The sequence below is a fragment of the Anguilla anguilla genome, chromosome 16 (assembly GCF_013347855.1).
Source record: "Anguilla anguilla isolate fAngAng1 chromosome 16, fAngAng1.pri, whole genome shotgun sequence".
Taxonomy (NCBI): domain Eukaryota; kingdom Metazoa; phylum Chordata; class Actinopteri; order Anguilliformes; family Anguillidae; genus Anguilla; species Anguilla anguilla.
In genome coordinates this window covers 15,795,442-15,810,322 of record NC_049216.1, presented here as the reverse complement: position 1 = coordinate 15,810,322, position 14,881 = coordinate 15,795,442, and the positions used below count along the sequence as shown (strand labels likewise).

The window sequence follows — 14,881 nt, the reverse complement described above, 5'->3', positions numbered from 1 at the left end:
GCTGCTTGTGGTTTCAGTCCCTCTTCGATTGATGATTTTGTGATTCAGGTTCATATTTTTTGTAAGTTCTGTCGGCATATCTCACTAAATACAAATTATATAAGGCAAAAAAGATTATATATACATCATGCTCAACATAATGGTGTGATCATATGTTCATGTGTCAAGTTTACCCACCACATTTGCATGATAAAAGGCAAAAACCTAAGAGTTAACAGAAAGAACATACAGCAATACATTAAAACTAAAATGTCCACGACTGTATCCGCTTATATGTACATGCATGGTTTCTGTTGGGGTGAGGGGAGGGACAGAACATTTCCACATGCCAAGAAAGCCAGCGAGTAGAGACAAGTAGGCAATAACACTCTTCTCCAGAGCATATTATGCAACCTACAAAGAATGCGTGTTCTTTCATGCACATATCAGAAAGCCCCTTCAACTTCCTCGACTTTACGATCTGTCTCTCCACATCAAGAGTTTACATGCACTCTAGTGTAGCATGTATCCATATCCGGCTACTGCCCATAACCCTGAGTTATGTCAACCGCGCAGAGAGATAGCAAGACGCTAACAATGTTTAAAAGAAACTTCTGTCCATCTATAAGACTGGATTGTGGTCAATCTTTGCATTGCACTGGATGTCAGATCTAGCACTTCTGTCAATACTAACATTGTCTCACTAAAAAGGAAAGGGGCCATATTTTATTAAATTTATTAAATATGGGTATTAAACTACAGGGAAACTAGTCAAGTGATCCTGAATACATTATACAAATAAGGATGTTTAGACTCCTAATTATGTACATACTTAGCCACTGTATATATACTATGATGCATTTTAAGTATTACTGTAAGTAACAACCCTTCAAATATTCTGTGATTTTACAGCACATATCTCTGCCTGAGAAATATTTGGTTTCAGATTACTGGATGCAAAAAATTATTTTTTATAATTTTATACAGGAAGTTCAAACTAATTTTTCCTTCAGCAATGAATGCTGTTCTTTTCAACCGCCTCCCTTCTTTTCCAGTGAAGAGGCTTTATTTAGATTTTTTAATCATTAGTGTGTTTTGCTTTGTTTGTTTGGCACTAATTTTTTAATTGAAAATGTTAATTTGACCTCCAGCTAGAGAGATTTGCATACTAGCAAACAGCTTCTATATATTTCTCCTGTTTAGTTTGAGGTCTCTTAGGATGCAAGATCCGCCATAGCGTTGACAAGGCGCTTCTTCACAGGCTGAGAGAGGCAAGCTTTTTAACTGCAGGAAAATGCAAAACCAGTGCAACACAAATGAGAGATAAAGATGGAGGCTTTCCATGCATTCCACTATGGAGAACGGGAAAATGCCATGTCCAATTTTTATCATTATTTCACCTCCATCAGACGTGATCAAGGCATGCGCATGCTTACCCACACGTAGACACACCTGCATGCACACACGCATGCAATCACAGACACTTAATAATACACACGCTTGTACGCACACACTCACACAAGCATGTGTGCACATGCACACACCCACCCACAAACACACACACACACACACACACTAACAGGGGCAAGCATACACGTCATGGCATGAACATTTGCAAACTAATTAAATACGCACCTCTACAACTCAACGGCAGACTGAAACAGAATGGCATTCCTTCAGTTCACTGGTAAGAGTGGAGAAAAAGGACTACTATAAAAGTCTATTCATCATAAAGGTCTAGCTATATAGAGTTAAAGAAATCACATTAAACCTAAGTCACTACTGACCCCCTTTACCACCAGTAACCAATAACCTTGAAAGCTAATTTTTATTTTGGAAAAATAGATATTTATGTTAAATATATCGCTCAAATCCAGTCCAAGCGAAGTACAGTAGCATGTCTGTGTCCCCGTGTCCCTTAAATTTATTGTCATTAAGTTATAATATTGATGAGAGCATTATCCTTTTGTGATGTTTTTAATGTTTATCGCCAATGAAAGATAAAATATTGCATAAAGCCAGGTAAAATAGTATTTTGCGAAGCAGCGGGTGAGATTTACGTTTTGATGCGGTGACAGATTAATCTGTGCATCATAAAGAAGTAGAGTACCACCCATATTTTTCCATTTTTATGTGGATGTATAACATGCTGTTCTGCTACGGGCCCCACCCTCAGGAAACTCCACAGGAAGTTCTCCTCGCCGTCGCAGACAGCCAGCCGGCTAATGCAAATGCCGCGGCTCCCAGCCGCCAAGGTCAGCGTGCCCGCGCGACACGAAGGGATTTTAAACAATGCGATGTTTGAAGTCCAATCTCAAGAGTTTTCCTTAAAGTTAAGCACGGGGATACCTTAATAGTTGTAAATTTAGTATAGGGTTGCTTTTAGAATCCCTCCAAAAGGGCCCTTATTAAATTGAGATCTGTGAAATCTGAACTAAATGCTGTAGAATACAGTGCGGTTACATATTCTAATCACTGCAGAAGTTTTTTAATGGTTAGTAAATGCATAAAATGCACTTTTGAGATTTGAGTATCCTAGTCCCACACATAATCGCTTAAACTCCACTGTCTTCTGGTACAAAAAAAACAAAACAACAAAACCAAAGCTGAGAGTGTAGTAGAGTGGTTAGGGAAGTGGGTGTGTAACAAAGTTTGCAGGGTCAAGCCCCAGGTAGGATATTGCTGTTGTACTTTCAAGCATGAACTGCTACTTCTAATAAAATGGATACGATGTAAAATGCGAAAGCTGTGCGAGCGGATAAGTGTGCCTGCTAAATGCCCCTAATAATAATAAATAAAGAGGAAGGATGTATTCGAAGGGGGAAAATCTGACATTGTGTCATTTTGGATTTGGAGGAAGTCTCGGCTCCCCCAATAGTGAAAACAGTAACTTTAATCACTACTGTGTGGTAAAAAGGCACTAACAGTCTGCCTTTCAGTTCTTGCGTTTCACTTTTTAAATACAATTTATATTGCAGAGTAAATCAGAAACACATTTACTGTCCTGTAAATCTGTCCTCTTACAAAACCAAAGATCCAGAACCTGAAGTGAATAAAAGCCAAGGGCACAAGTTCAGATAAAGCCATTAGACATAAAGCAATGGGGCGTGCACACACTCGTGTGCTCTGAAAAACCAGTGCAACAGTGAATTGTACTTCACACAATCCATGAGCAACTAAGAAGGTGCCGGTAACCCTCAGCGCTGATCTGGGGTCAGTTCAGTGGCCTGCTATGTTTGGTGGCTCCTTAGCCTAAAGGCGGGCCCAGCCTGGGCCAGCAGCTCCAGAGCAGTCAGGGGGGGTGCGCTGCGCTGCCAGACTGTCCCAGTTAAAGCCGGGGTGCTGGACGCGTGCCGGGCCTGTGGATCGGCCCGCGGGGCGAGGAACATCCCTCTCAGAAAACAGCCCCATTAAAATTTGAAGGCCCAGCTGTTGAGCCGCGCACGGCTCTGCGGGCTCTGGAGAGGAGCTGGCGTACTCCGCCGTGCGTTTTTGGGGGCCCCCTCCCTCTGAGCCTGGTCAGAGAACGGCCGCGCCCGCGGCGTGGAGGGGCTTGTCGTGGTCCGCTGCGCACCGCGAGGTGTTGCATTATGGGCCGCCGAGGTCTTCCTTCCGATCCGGCTCCTGCCTGCAGCCATTCCTCTCTGTGTTTACGCGGTGCTGGCACAGCACAAATGAGGATCGCCACAGGTGAAGCCAGAAGGGCTGCTCCTTCTCCACTGCCGAGGAGCGGAGAGAGGGGCTTTTTGGAAACAGTGGCACGACCCACCTCTCCTTAATTAGTTTTCTCATTCTTTTTTTATTGCTCACTATTTTATAATGAATAAATCCCACCTCATTATCACCATTGAGCATCCTGCATGTAATAAATAAGACACACACACACGCACAACCAACACACACACAAATGCACAAACCAACACACACAGACACACACAACCAAAGCACACACAAACACACACAAATACACACACACACAAACACACACAAATCCACACACACACACACACACATAGACACAAATACACACACACACACATACACACAGACACAAATCCACAGACACACACACACACGCGCACACACCATCCTCCCACACCCCTTCCCCCACCACACTAACCATCTTCGTAAGCCTGCGGGCACGTTGGCACTACAGCGGACGATAGCTCGCTTCGACAACTCGGGCTTTTTCCACTAGCAACAGAATTCCCAGCCTTTGTTGTTGTCAGGACGATCTCCTTTCATGAGTCTCAAACCAAAACTACAAAAAACAAGGAAGATCACTCACACGCTCGTCCCGTCTGCACTCTTCCACCTTTGTAGAAGGCTGACGGAAACTACAAAAAATATACCATAGAAAATCAGAAGTATTGCATCCTACAGCCCTACAGTACGGTTCTGTCTGTATCTAGCTAATCCCTCATCCACAGACAGACACACACACATGTAAAAGGGCGAGATGCAGTGTGTAAGGCATGTGTTCTTCGCTGTTACTTTGAACATTTTAACTCGTGGATCTCATTTTCCTTGTGGACAAAAATAATACATTTTGAGTGCAAATGTACATTTCATAGAAAATACATTTGACAGTAATATTTCAATGGGTTTGGGATATACGGTATAGAGATAATTATGATAAATATATGCGAGTAATATGTAAGACATTATTTATAAAACCTCTATTGGTGATCATGAGTTAAACACAACATGCATACCCTCAACATGCATACCAAATATTACAAAATCAATATTCAAACTGGGTGCATATTTTATAATAAATGATAACTGGTAAATAATAAAATATGCATGAATTCAGATTTTGTATACATTCAATTTTAATGTATTATTTTACAAAACTGATAGTTTGCAATACAAATGCAAAGCAGAAGAGCTATATATATCATGCAAGAAATCTCCAAATGTGAATAATTGCGTCATAGTGGTGAATTTGTGTGACATTACGAGATTGATACCACACAAATAATAATTCATTATAATTGTACTGTATATTAACTTTGACTGAGAAGTGATAATACAAAACTGTTAAATTACCTGACTTTTACTAGATTTAACAATAATATTTCACAGTAAAATATTGTAATCAGCATTTTACTTTGAAATCAGTGGTTACCTGGATTTTACAAGATTTAAAAGTAACATTTCACCATAAAATATTGTAATCAGAATTATACTGTGATATCACTCCTTACCTTAATCTTACAGAAACAGCTGATTATTGTAATTCTACCGTGATTCATGGACTTATTTGCCACAGTAATTTACTGTGAATGTTACTGTGAATAGGTTAGCAGTAAATTGCTCTGAAGCTTACAGTAAAAGTACAGCAGCTATCCACCTATCTATCCATTATCTATACCTGCATATCCTGGGCAAGGTCGTGGGGGGTGCTGGAGCCTATCCCAGCGTGCATTGGGCGAGAGGCAGGAATACACCCTGGACACGGCACCAATCTTATGTTTCAAAGGGAGTACCGCAACTAGTAGCCAGAAATTTACTGTAAATTTACAGCCAATGATTTTACAGTGTAATAATACATGATTTGATTGAGCATTAGTAGTAGTTATAACAACAACAAAAAAATAATAATACAAAAAACAAAAAAATACCCTGACTGTCTTATCTTACCATTTATGTATTTCAAAACAATAATTTGGAGGGGGGATATGCACTTTAACCACCAGCAATATGTAACACACACTGCAGCCACTCAGCACCAGAGCACTTATCACACACTAGACAAGGTGGAGAGGGTGGGATTCATTAGGCCAATTAAACCGGGGGATTATTGTGGCCAGATTGAGAGATCCACACTGGGAGTTTTGCCAGGACGTTGGCTAGCCACCTCCTCCCTCTGGTCAGTGCCATGGGATCTGTAATCACTACAGTGAATTGGGACCTTGGCTTAACGTCACTTCTGAAAGATGGCGTCTCCTACAGCACAGTGTCCCCAGCACTGAACTGGGCTATTGTTTTCCACTGAGGCCAGAGGGAAGTGTGCCCCCACTGTCCCAATAGTGTTATAATAGTATAATAGCCAATAATAGTGTTGAAGCATAAATTAGCATAACATTTCGGGACCTGAAAGTAAAAAGATACCAGTGACCCCCTTCTTTTTCTTCCACATAATACACAGCCACTCGTGACACAGAACTGGACACATCGCCAAATTTGAGGCAGGCCTTTCAGCTACATGTGTATACTGTATGACCAAAAGTATCTGGACACTGCATGGTCTTGGGCTGTTCATGGTTTGGGCTTGGTCCCCTCGTTTCAGTGAAGGCAAATCATAATGATTTGTACAATCACATTTTAGGTGATTCTGTGCTACCGCAACAGTTTGGCAAAGACCCTTTCCTGTTTCAGCATGACAATGCCCCCAGGAACACAGTGAGGTCCATATAGAAATGGTTGTCAAGAACGATGAGGAAGAACTTGACTGGCCTACACAGAGCTCTGACCTCAACCCCATCCAACACCTTTGGGATCAACTGGAAAGTCAACTGCGAGCCAGTCCTTGTCACCCTATCAGTGCCCAACCTCACCATTCGCTCTTCTGGCTGAATGCAGCAAATCACTGCAGCAATGCTCCATCATCTAGTAAAGTCTTCCCAGTAGAGTGGAGGTTGTGACAGCAGCAGAGGGTGGACCAACTGCATATTAATGCCCATACTTTTGGATGAGATGTTGGATTTCAGGTGTCATAGGTGCTGTGTGATAATATCACCAGCAGTTCAAGTCCCTTCAGTATGAGAGCACTGAAGCCACATTCAGACCCTGTGGCACGTAGGCCCATAATGCACTGCTTCTCATGCTGCAGCGGCCATTTCTACACACGTGCCATGACCTCCCCCAGCTCACCCTGCTGCTCAGACAGTATGCGGCCATAAAATGACCTGCTCTAGAACATTCTACCCAGTGGAGCAACCCCGAACTCATCACGGCTTGTGTAAGTCATATAGACCGAACACTGTGGACAAGCGCATCCAACTTCAGCAGAGAGAGATAGTACGAGGCCCAGCTTCCAGCTCTGGCACACATACCATACATACCAAGGAGCTGACCTCCCACAAAGCCTTCTTGGACAGCTGATCAAAACACTGATTGATTGGATAAATGTAATAGTGGGTACAGATCAGTCACACTTCACACGGCATACCGTACCGAAAGGAATTTACTGGGCAGGTCATTGTTCTGGATTGTTCTAACAGCAAGGCACTCAAACACCCCAACACCTGCTGCTAAACCAGCGGACCACATCATGGGGTGGTGGATGTAGCTGCTGGTTCCCATTCCATCCTCCTCTCAAGCACTAGGGAGCTCTTTGGAAAATCAGGGCCACCACTGATACAGCAGACAGATGACAGAAACAGCAGCAAAGCGGCAGTCTGAATGGGCCATATACAAGTCACACGTGGTTAAAGTGCACATTCTCGGCTTGTATAAGTTTTTTTTTTCACACTTATAAAAACAAGTGTATAAATAGTGTATAAAACCACCCTTAAGCAAAAGTGAAGAATGCACTTAACCACGTGACTTTTGATTACAAATCAAAAATTGTGGCGTACAGAGCCAAATTGATTTTTAAAAATGATTTCATCCCAAATATTATGGATCTCACTGTATATGCAAATGTGTGTGTACACGTGCACGTGTATGTGTGAGCAAGCGTATGTGGGGGTGGGGGTGGGGGTGTGTGTGTGTGTGTGTGAGACACGTTGATCGTAGTGGCGGGGGGTGGAGGAGGAGGAGGGGGAGCGTGTCTGTGGAGACCGGCTGCTTCCTGGTGGCTGTCACAGAGACGCGGCTTGTCAGGTCTTCCGCCTCCTGGAGGGGCGCCCTGTCGGACTCCGTTTCCCCTGCTTCCGCGCAGCCCCCCGCTTATCGACGGTGTCTGAGAGCGCGTGCGAGGGGGGGGGAGTGGGCGGGGCCTGGTGGCGCTGCGCCAGCGTGCTAATCGTGATTGCCTCTGAAGTGGCTCTAATCGTCTGGGGGAGGCGGCGCCCGCCCTCGCGCTGTTTATACAAGGCTCTGCGGCTCGGCTGAGCGCTGTGTACCAGTTATTTGTAATCGTAATATTTTTCCGAGAACGGGTTAAGACAAACACTACGGGAGGCTGCATATTAACGCGCAGGATCAGCGCCATCAAGCACGCCGTCTTAATGAAGAGCCCGCCTGGCCCTCACACGGCTTCACAGCACCATAACCGGCTGGGAGCGGGGCTCCGCGATTGGCCGAAAGTCTCGACGGGTGGCCTTACACTGACCTGGCAACAGTGCGACCTGGTGTGTACCACGAATAGTGGAGTGCAACACATCCACATACAAGTTCTCAAATCTAAATCTGACACACTCAAACTGCATACATTACACTTTCAAAAGCTCAGACACTTCTGCTTTTAATTGGTGTTGTTAAAAAAAAGTGTTGTAAAATTATTCTTTGATTTACCACACTGAAATTCTTCATGTACAAAGGACAAACATTGTAAATAGTAGAAAAAAATGGTCAACACAAAATCCTTTTCTGATGAGGTATATTTCACGTGAAATTTTAAGACAAACTGAAAAATGGCCACAATCATCAAATAATCAGAAGCTATTTTGAAAATAATACCCATCCAATTTCTACAAATCAGCCACAGGAAAGATAACTTAAATGCCTTTATCTTAACAAAAGTAGGCAGAAAAGTTTCCTTCTTCAGTAAAGATATTTTTTACTTCAGTATGCAAATAAAGTTTACTCTTTCCTGTGCTTTTATAGTACCTGACCATATTTCACTAAAAAGAAAACCTGGCAATGGGTGACAGTACACAGCCTGAGTCAAAAAAAAGAGTAAACAAATAAAATGCTATCTCCATTCCCTGGGTGTAAGATAGAGAAAGTGGTGGACATTCTTTTGTGGCCAAGAATGCCTGAGGCTTAGCATTTAGCACTGGACCTCTGTAACCTGGGACATGAGCCAGTGCTGCTTTGTGATCCAGGATTGTCACGCTACCTTAATCCCCTCAGCCGAGGGTCACCCCTCACACTACTGTCATCGTCAGGCTACGTGCTGGAGGCCTTCTCCCAACCAGCATCCACTTCACACACAGACACACACGCAGACGTAGAAACACACACACGCACACACACATATACGCACACATACCCAGCCACACACACACACACACCACCTCACCTTCATGCAAGAGATGGAAATCGGACAGGCAGACACTCGAGCATGATCCAAATGTCAGGGAGGAGGCATGGAGAAAGGAGCGGTCGCCGTGGCAATCAGAAGCACAGGCGGCTCCAGAGCCTTTCAATAATGCGCCATTCCTCTACCGTCAGGATCAGGCACGAATCCCAAAAATCCATCACAAACAACACTGAGCCCATGATTATTCAAGCAATATGAATCAAGTGAACATTTTTAAAAATATTATTAAAAATGATTGAAAATTACTTCAGTCTTTTCTACACAGAAAAATAATTTCAGTGTGATATGCACAAACATCATGCCAGTTATTATAATTCAGAAATTAAAATAACTCTTAAAATATATCTCTTATAATAATTCAATGCAGCATTTATTTTCAATTTTTTACTAAGTGTTTCTATTTTCTGCTGTAATTAGTCTACAACAGAACTCACTACACAAATATACAAAATGAACAATGGCTCTCAACGGCTTTTACGCAAAGATACTAAAAGGTTAGCTGTGAAAAACGCAATATTTGTAACAGTGAAAATGCAAAGTTGTAAAGAGGTGTGTCTCTATATCTCCACTCTCTGAGCTGGCTGCTCTTTCATTAGACCATGAGGGGAAAAAAACACATCTCTATTGCTGACAGCACGTTCTCAGATGACACTTAACCTTTGGAGATTCTTTATTCTCTCTGATCGCTCGGCTGTTGGTTCATGTTAATTAACCCTGGAGCGCTGACGAGAGTTCAAGCCTTTGAAGAAAGCAAAAATAGGGGGAAATGAACAGAGAGGAGAGAAGAGGAAGAAGAAGAAAAAGAAAAAACATTGTTGTTCTCTCCTTGTATTGCTGTTGCATTTCCCAGCATACGAAAGTTCTACTCGGTTTCCAGGGCCGAACTTCAAACGTAAGAGGCTGTGAGAGAGCTTGAATGAACAGAGCCGCTGTCTCCTGGCATCCCATGCCCCCACCCTCCCCCCTCCCTCCCCCTTGGGTTCTCCCCCAAGCAAACCTGGACAGAACTGTCCACCCCCCCGACCCAACCCCCCCGAGGTGGCCTTGGATATGGAAATGCACGCAGGACTATAGCGGGCGCTGACGCTCATAGCCTACAGCCTCTCATGCTGAAGGGGGGAAAGATTTGTCTCTCTCTCTTTTTCAGCATTTGGCTGCTAGGGAAATGGTCCTCTTCTACTCTAGCTTTGACAACACAAAGCAAATTAAAAAAGAGCCCCCAGCAGGCAAAAACAGAACGGCGCGTGTTGCCTCACCCAAAAGAAAAAGAGATGTTCCAATGCAATTATTTTGTTAACCAGTTCACTGCTCGCTCCTTCTCTGGGCTGCGTCGCCAGAGCAGGGAGGCGCAGAGGAGAACCTTCCCTTCGAGATTCCGGCGCGCGACCAATGCCAGAGACCGCTGCGGTCGGCAAACACGACCTGCGGTCGAGCAGGACGCAGGTCTGCGGTGCCACTGCCAAAGAGGTTAAACCCTGTCTCTGCACACCAACTGGTCCCCAACTGGTCCCCAACACGCAAAACCTGTCGTCAGATTATAGCGAGTCTTGTGTGTGCGTTGCAGCTCAATGCACAGAAAAAAATGATGCACAGCACAGCCCTGGATTTCGTATCGGGGTATAGTGGGTGGACGCATTTGAGAGAAGAAGAATGACAAAAAAAAAAAAAACCCCTATAGGTTTATTTTCAGACCTGGTCGTTCTTTTTTTACCGTAGTCAGGAAGAAAACGAGCCCCTTTACGCAGCTCTTAAGCCTGCGTCCTCTCTAAAGCGCACAATTAAAAAAGGCTGTAATTATAATCAGCCACAGAGAATCCAGGAGGAACTTTCCCTCTAGGATACGTCTTGTGGTGCGACTTTGATCAAAGCTACGCCCAGGGACAGATAGGCTGCAGCAGATCTCCAGTGGCGATCGGAGCGCCAAACTTTGCTCTCAGAAGTTGGCGCTTCTGGGGACGAGGAGTGGGCTGGCGTGGGGTTTTGGGGGGGGGGGGGTTAACACACATGCTCCTTCCAGAAGCTTCTACCGTGGCAGGGTGCGACCGAAGAGCTCAACCGAAAGGGTGAATCAGGATGTCCTTTACCCATGTGTGAGAAAGCTCTAATCAAAGGGTGCTTTTAAAAATAAAATCTAAATTATTAAAAAGGGCTGCTGGCTTTTGGCTATGAATTGCACCAGCCGCTTGATCAGGGCTTTTTACACAAGCATGAAAAATTAAGTGAGCATTTATTCTACCACTCATGACATCACTTGTTGTATTGCTACACACATTAACTTGCAGAAAAGCCATAATGGATTTAATTTGCGTGTGCAGCATCAAAATGAGTGAATCGGGTGTAGACGTGTTCATCAGTGATTTAAATTACAGCGGATTCATTCTGGGATGGAAAATGTTGTGCTGTGATGCCTGAGTACAGTATTCAGTCAGTTAAATATTTATTGATCGTGTCATGTCATGAATGCACCATATGCTACATACAGTTATTGAGCACCCAACGGTTCCAAATCCTCAACCAGTGTTACCAAGTCCTGCTCAATAGCGCCCCCCCCCCCCCCCCCCCCCCCCCCCCCCCCCCCCCCCCCCCCCCCCCCCCCCCCCCCCCCCCCCCCCCAGGTCTGCGCTGCAGCTGCAGACTGGCCACACCAGCTACTGCAAGTCTTCGTCTGACAGTGCACTGTGTTTTGGAGAACACTGCCAAATTGACACGTGAACTACGGGCCCTAGGGTTGCAAATAGGCGTTCTAAATTGAGGAGAAAACAGGGAGGTGTGGGAGAGGTAGGTAGTAGTCAAAAAATGTAAATAAATGAACATATTTTTAAAGGGCAGTCACACAGAAGTTGGCACAGAGCCAGTGTGGGGAGGGGCTTCCTGGGTTATGACGAGGAACGCCCTTAAGTGTCTTTCTGATTGCACAAACATGGATACAGCTCCTGCCATTAAGAGTGACGTTTACTTTTCTTTCCTCCATACTACAGAGGTCCGCGAGACTGAAAAGGTTTACCTGTCAGCATTATGAATGCTTCTACTTGCAAAATGAGTCCATTAATCACAGGAGCCGTATAAATAAGGAGCCAGACACACCCCAACTAAAACACACACTTAATATTCAGTCTTCTGCAAATAGCCAAAGCTCTCAGCTTGCTTGACTTGCAACTTATCTGTTTATCAGAAACTGCAGGGTGTTATAACTCACCAACAGTGTAAAGCAAAAAAAAAAAAAAAAAAACAACTCAAACAACAGTTAGCAGTCACATCATATACAACAAAACAGATTCTTCATTCACTGACAACAGTTGCAACCCTACTTGATCTAATTATTCATAAGTGGATTCAATGAATATGGATATCGGCTTTCATTTATTAAACCCTAGCCACTCTGAAAGTAAATCACTACACGTCTGAAAGGAACACTGAATGAATCATGTCAAATATTTAATTCTCAAAATAATCCAGTATTTTTCACTGGAAGTTCAGATTTTGGCTCTGTCTGAGGGCATAATAAAATATATCAACTATGGCACTTATAAAAATTAAATACCGCATCTTTTTCCAAAATAAAAATAAAAACTTTTTTATCCCAATATATTTTTGTTTGTACATTTTGTAAAAGTCATTTAAAAACTTCCCAGATTGAATGCAGTTGCAGCTTAATGCAGGTCCAGTCCCTTTTTCGGTACTTCTGCATCATGAGTTGAACACATGATTGAAATCATGAGAAATGTACGCAAGACGGTTACAAAAACAATATGGATTCATAACTCAAACCTAAGCACAAAGTGTACTGCAGCTAGTCTGAATCTCACCCTGATTTTTAAATCACAAGATGGCTGAATTCCACCCTTACAATTCCCTTGTATGTACACAAATTTCACACGTCTTTTATAATTGTGAGTGTGACATCACTGGATGGATCTTCCTGGCAACCAAAAAATTATAAAACAATCGTTTCATGAGGTCCATGCATTCTGCAGTCTCTGAATGTTGAACCAGTCATCAGTCATTACCTTCCCTTTCTCTTTCTCTCCCTGCCTTTCTTTCCTTTTCTTTATTTCTTTCTTCTTCTCTCTCTCCTGCATTTTCTTTCTTTCTTTCCTTCTCTTATAAAGCAATGCAAATGAGGCTCTGCGCCAGGAAGCCAAAGACCTGGCATTTTTAAAATTTTATTTATGCCCGCCTCCTGCGCTCCCCCTTGTTTGAGCCCGCCGCTCCCTCTCTTCGGCGCTGTGTGTGCTCTTGTTCTGGGGAATATGCAAACTTCACCAGCCAGCGCCAGGCTTTCAAGTCGGGATGGGCTTTTTGTAGGGGAGCAGAGAATCAGGTGCATTTAGAGAGCGCCCGAGGGGGCGAGTCAGGGAGGAGGGGAGCTCGCCCCTAATCCGGGCTGACACTCTCCTGATGCCATGCCTTCATTATAAATATTTTTAAAGGGGAGCAGACCTCCGTGAGCCCCACACAGGACAGGAGATATCAGAAAGGAGTCTTTGATATCTGCTCCTCAACAGTTCCGCTCCCAATGATGGCAGCCCTCGTTGACAGGTCTCCCCCCCCCCCCCCTTCATTTGATTGTCTTTCTTTTTTTTGTGGGAAGTTTCTCTACAATTAGCATAAATATTTAATCTTTTTCCGTCTGAGCTCTGGGGTTGCCGTGGAGGAAGGAACGGGAAAGGAATCGGCTGATTGCTGTGAGGATTTTTGCTGCAAACGCGACTCTGAACGGCAATCCGAAAAGTACCCCGTCTCTGTAAAGAGTGCCGTTTCCCTTTGTTTGTGTTCAGCCTGATCTCGCTCCCTCCACACAACCCCCCCCCTTCCGCCCCACCCCCTTCCAAAAATATATACATGGTTACAGCAGCTGTCTGGGACCCCAAACTTTTTACAGTGAAGAGGATAAGAGGCCTCAGATGGTCTCACTGACTGATATCGCTTCAGACACTAAGCATGTTCGCTTTCGTCTTTCTGCCTTGTTATATTGTTATTAGGGAATGTTGGTGAAAAGCATGAGTCCTGTTAAATTGACAGATTGCCTACTGCCTCTACATCAGGTTCAGACTTCCTTGCAAGTTCGCCTACTGCTGTCCATTTAATGTCACCAAAAGTTCAAGATGTGCAATACAATCACACCGATGAATACAAGACGACATATTATAGAACTCCTTACACATAAATATTCTATCTATGCAGGTAATTTATGAATCGACATTTTCCTTGTAAGTCATTAACGCTTCAACGTAAAAAATAATATTACTGTTATTGCCAATGCTGTTAATTTTCTGGCTAGGCCCAGAAGCCTTTCAACAACAAAACTAAATATATACTTACATCTTATTTCAAAGGACTCAGAAAGCCCTTACTGGCTGTGGAGCCCTTACAGTGGAGAACTTTACTTTAGGACAGGAAGTGGATCATTAAAATGGAAGAAACATTTTTTTTAAACAGGATGAGAGAGCATGAATTTCTGCTAGCCTCTGGCTATTCGTACAGCTCCGCTGAAAACATCACAGGACACAAGCGAAAACCGCTGCTCAGACCTGCACTCCTCTTTGCTATTTGATTTTTTGCTCACGGACTTTCGGGCTGATTTATTCTACAGAGCTCCTTCTCTTTTTTTTAATCATCCAAATATCAAACATAACAACAAGGAAGGCATTCTGTCAAAAGAGGCCCCCCTACTCCCTCTCTCCC

General features: G+C 43.7%; 1 long non-coding RNA gene across 2 annotated transcripts in view; it reads right to left on the bottom strand.

The window, feature by feature from the left end:
• LOC118214900 overlaps positions 1 to 14,881 on the bottom strand; it is a 181,553-nt gene that overhangs the window by 48,331 nt on the left and 118,341 nt on the right. The gene's annotated exons all lie outside the window — the stretch shown is intronic.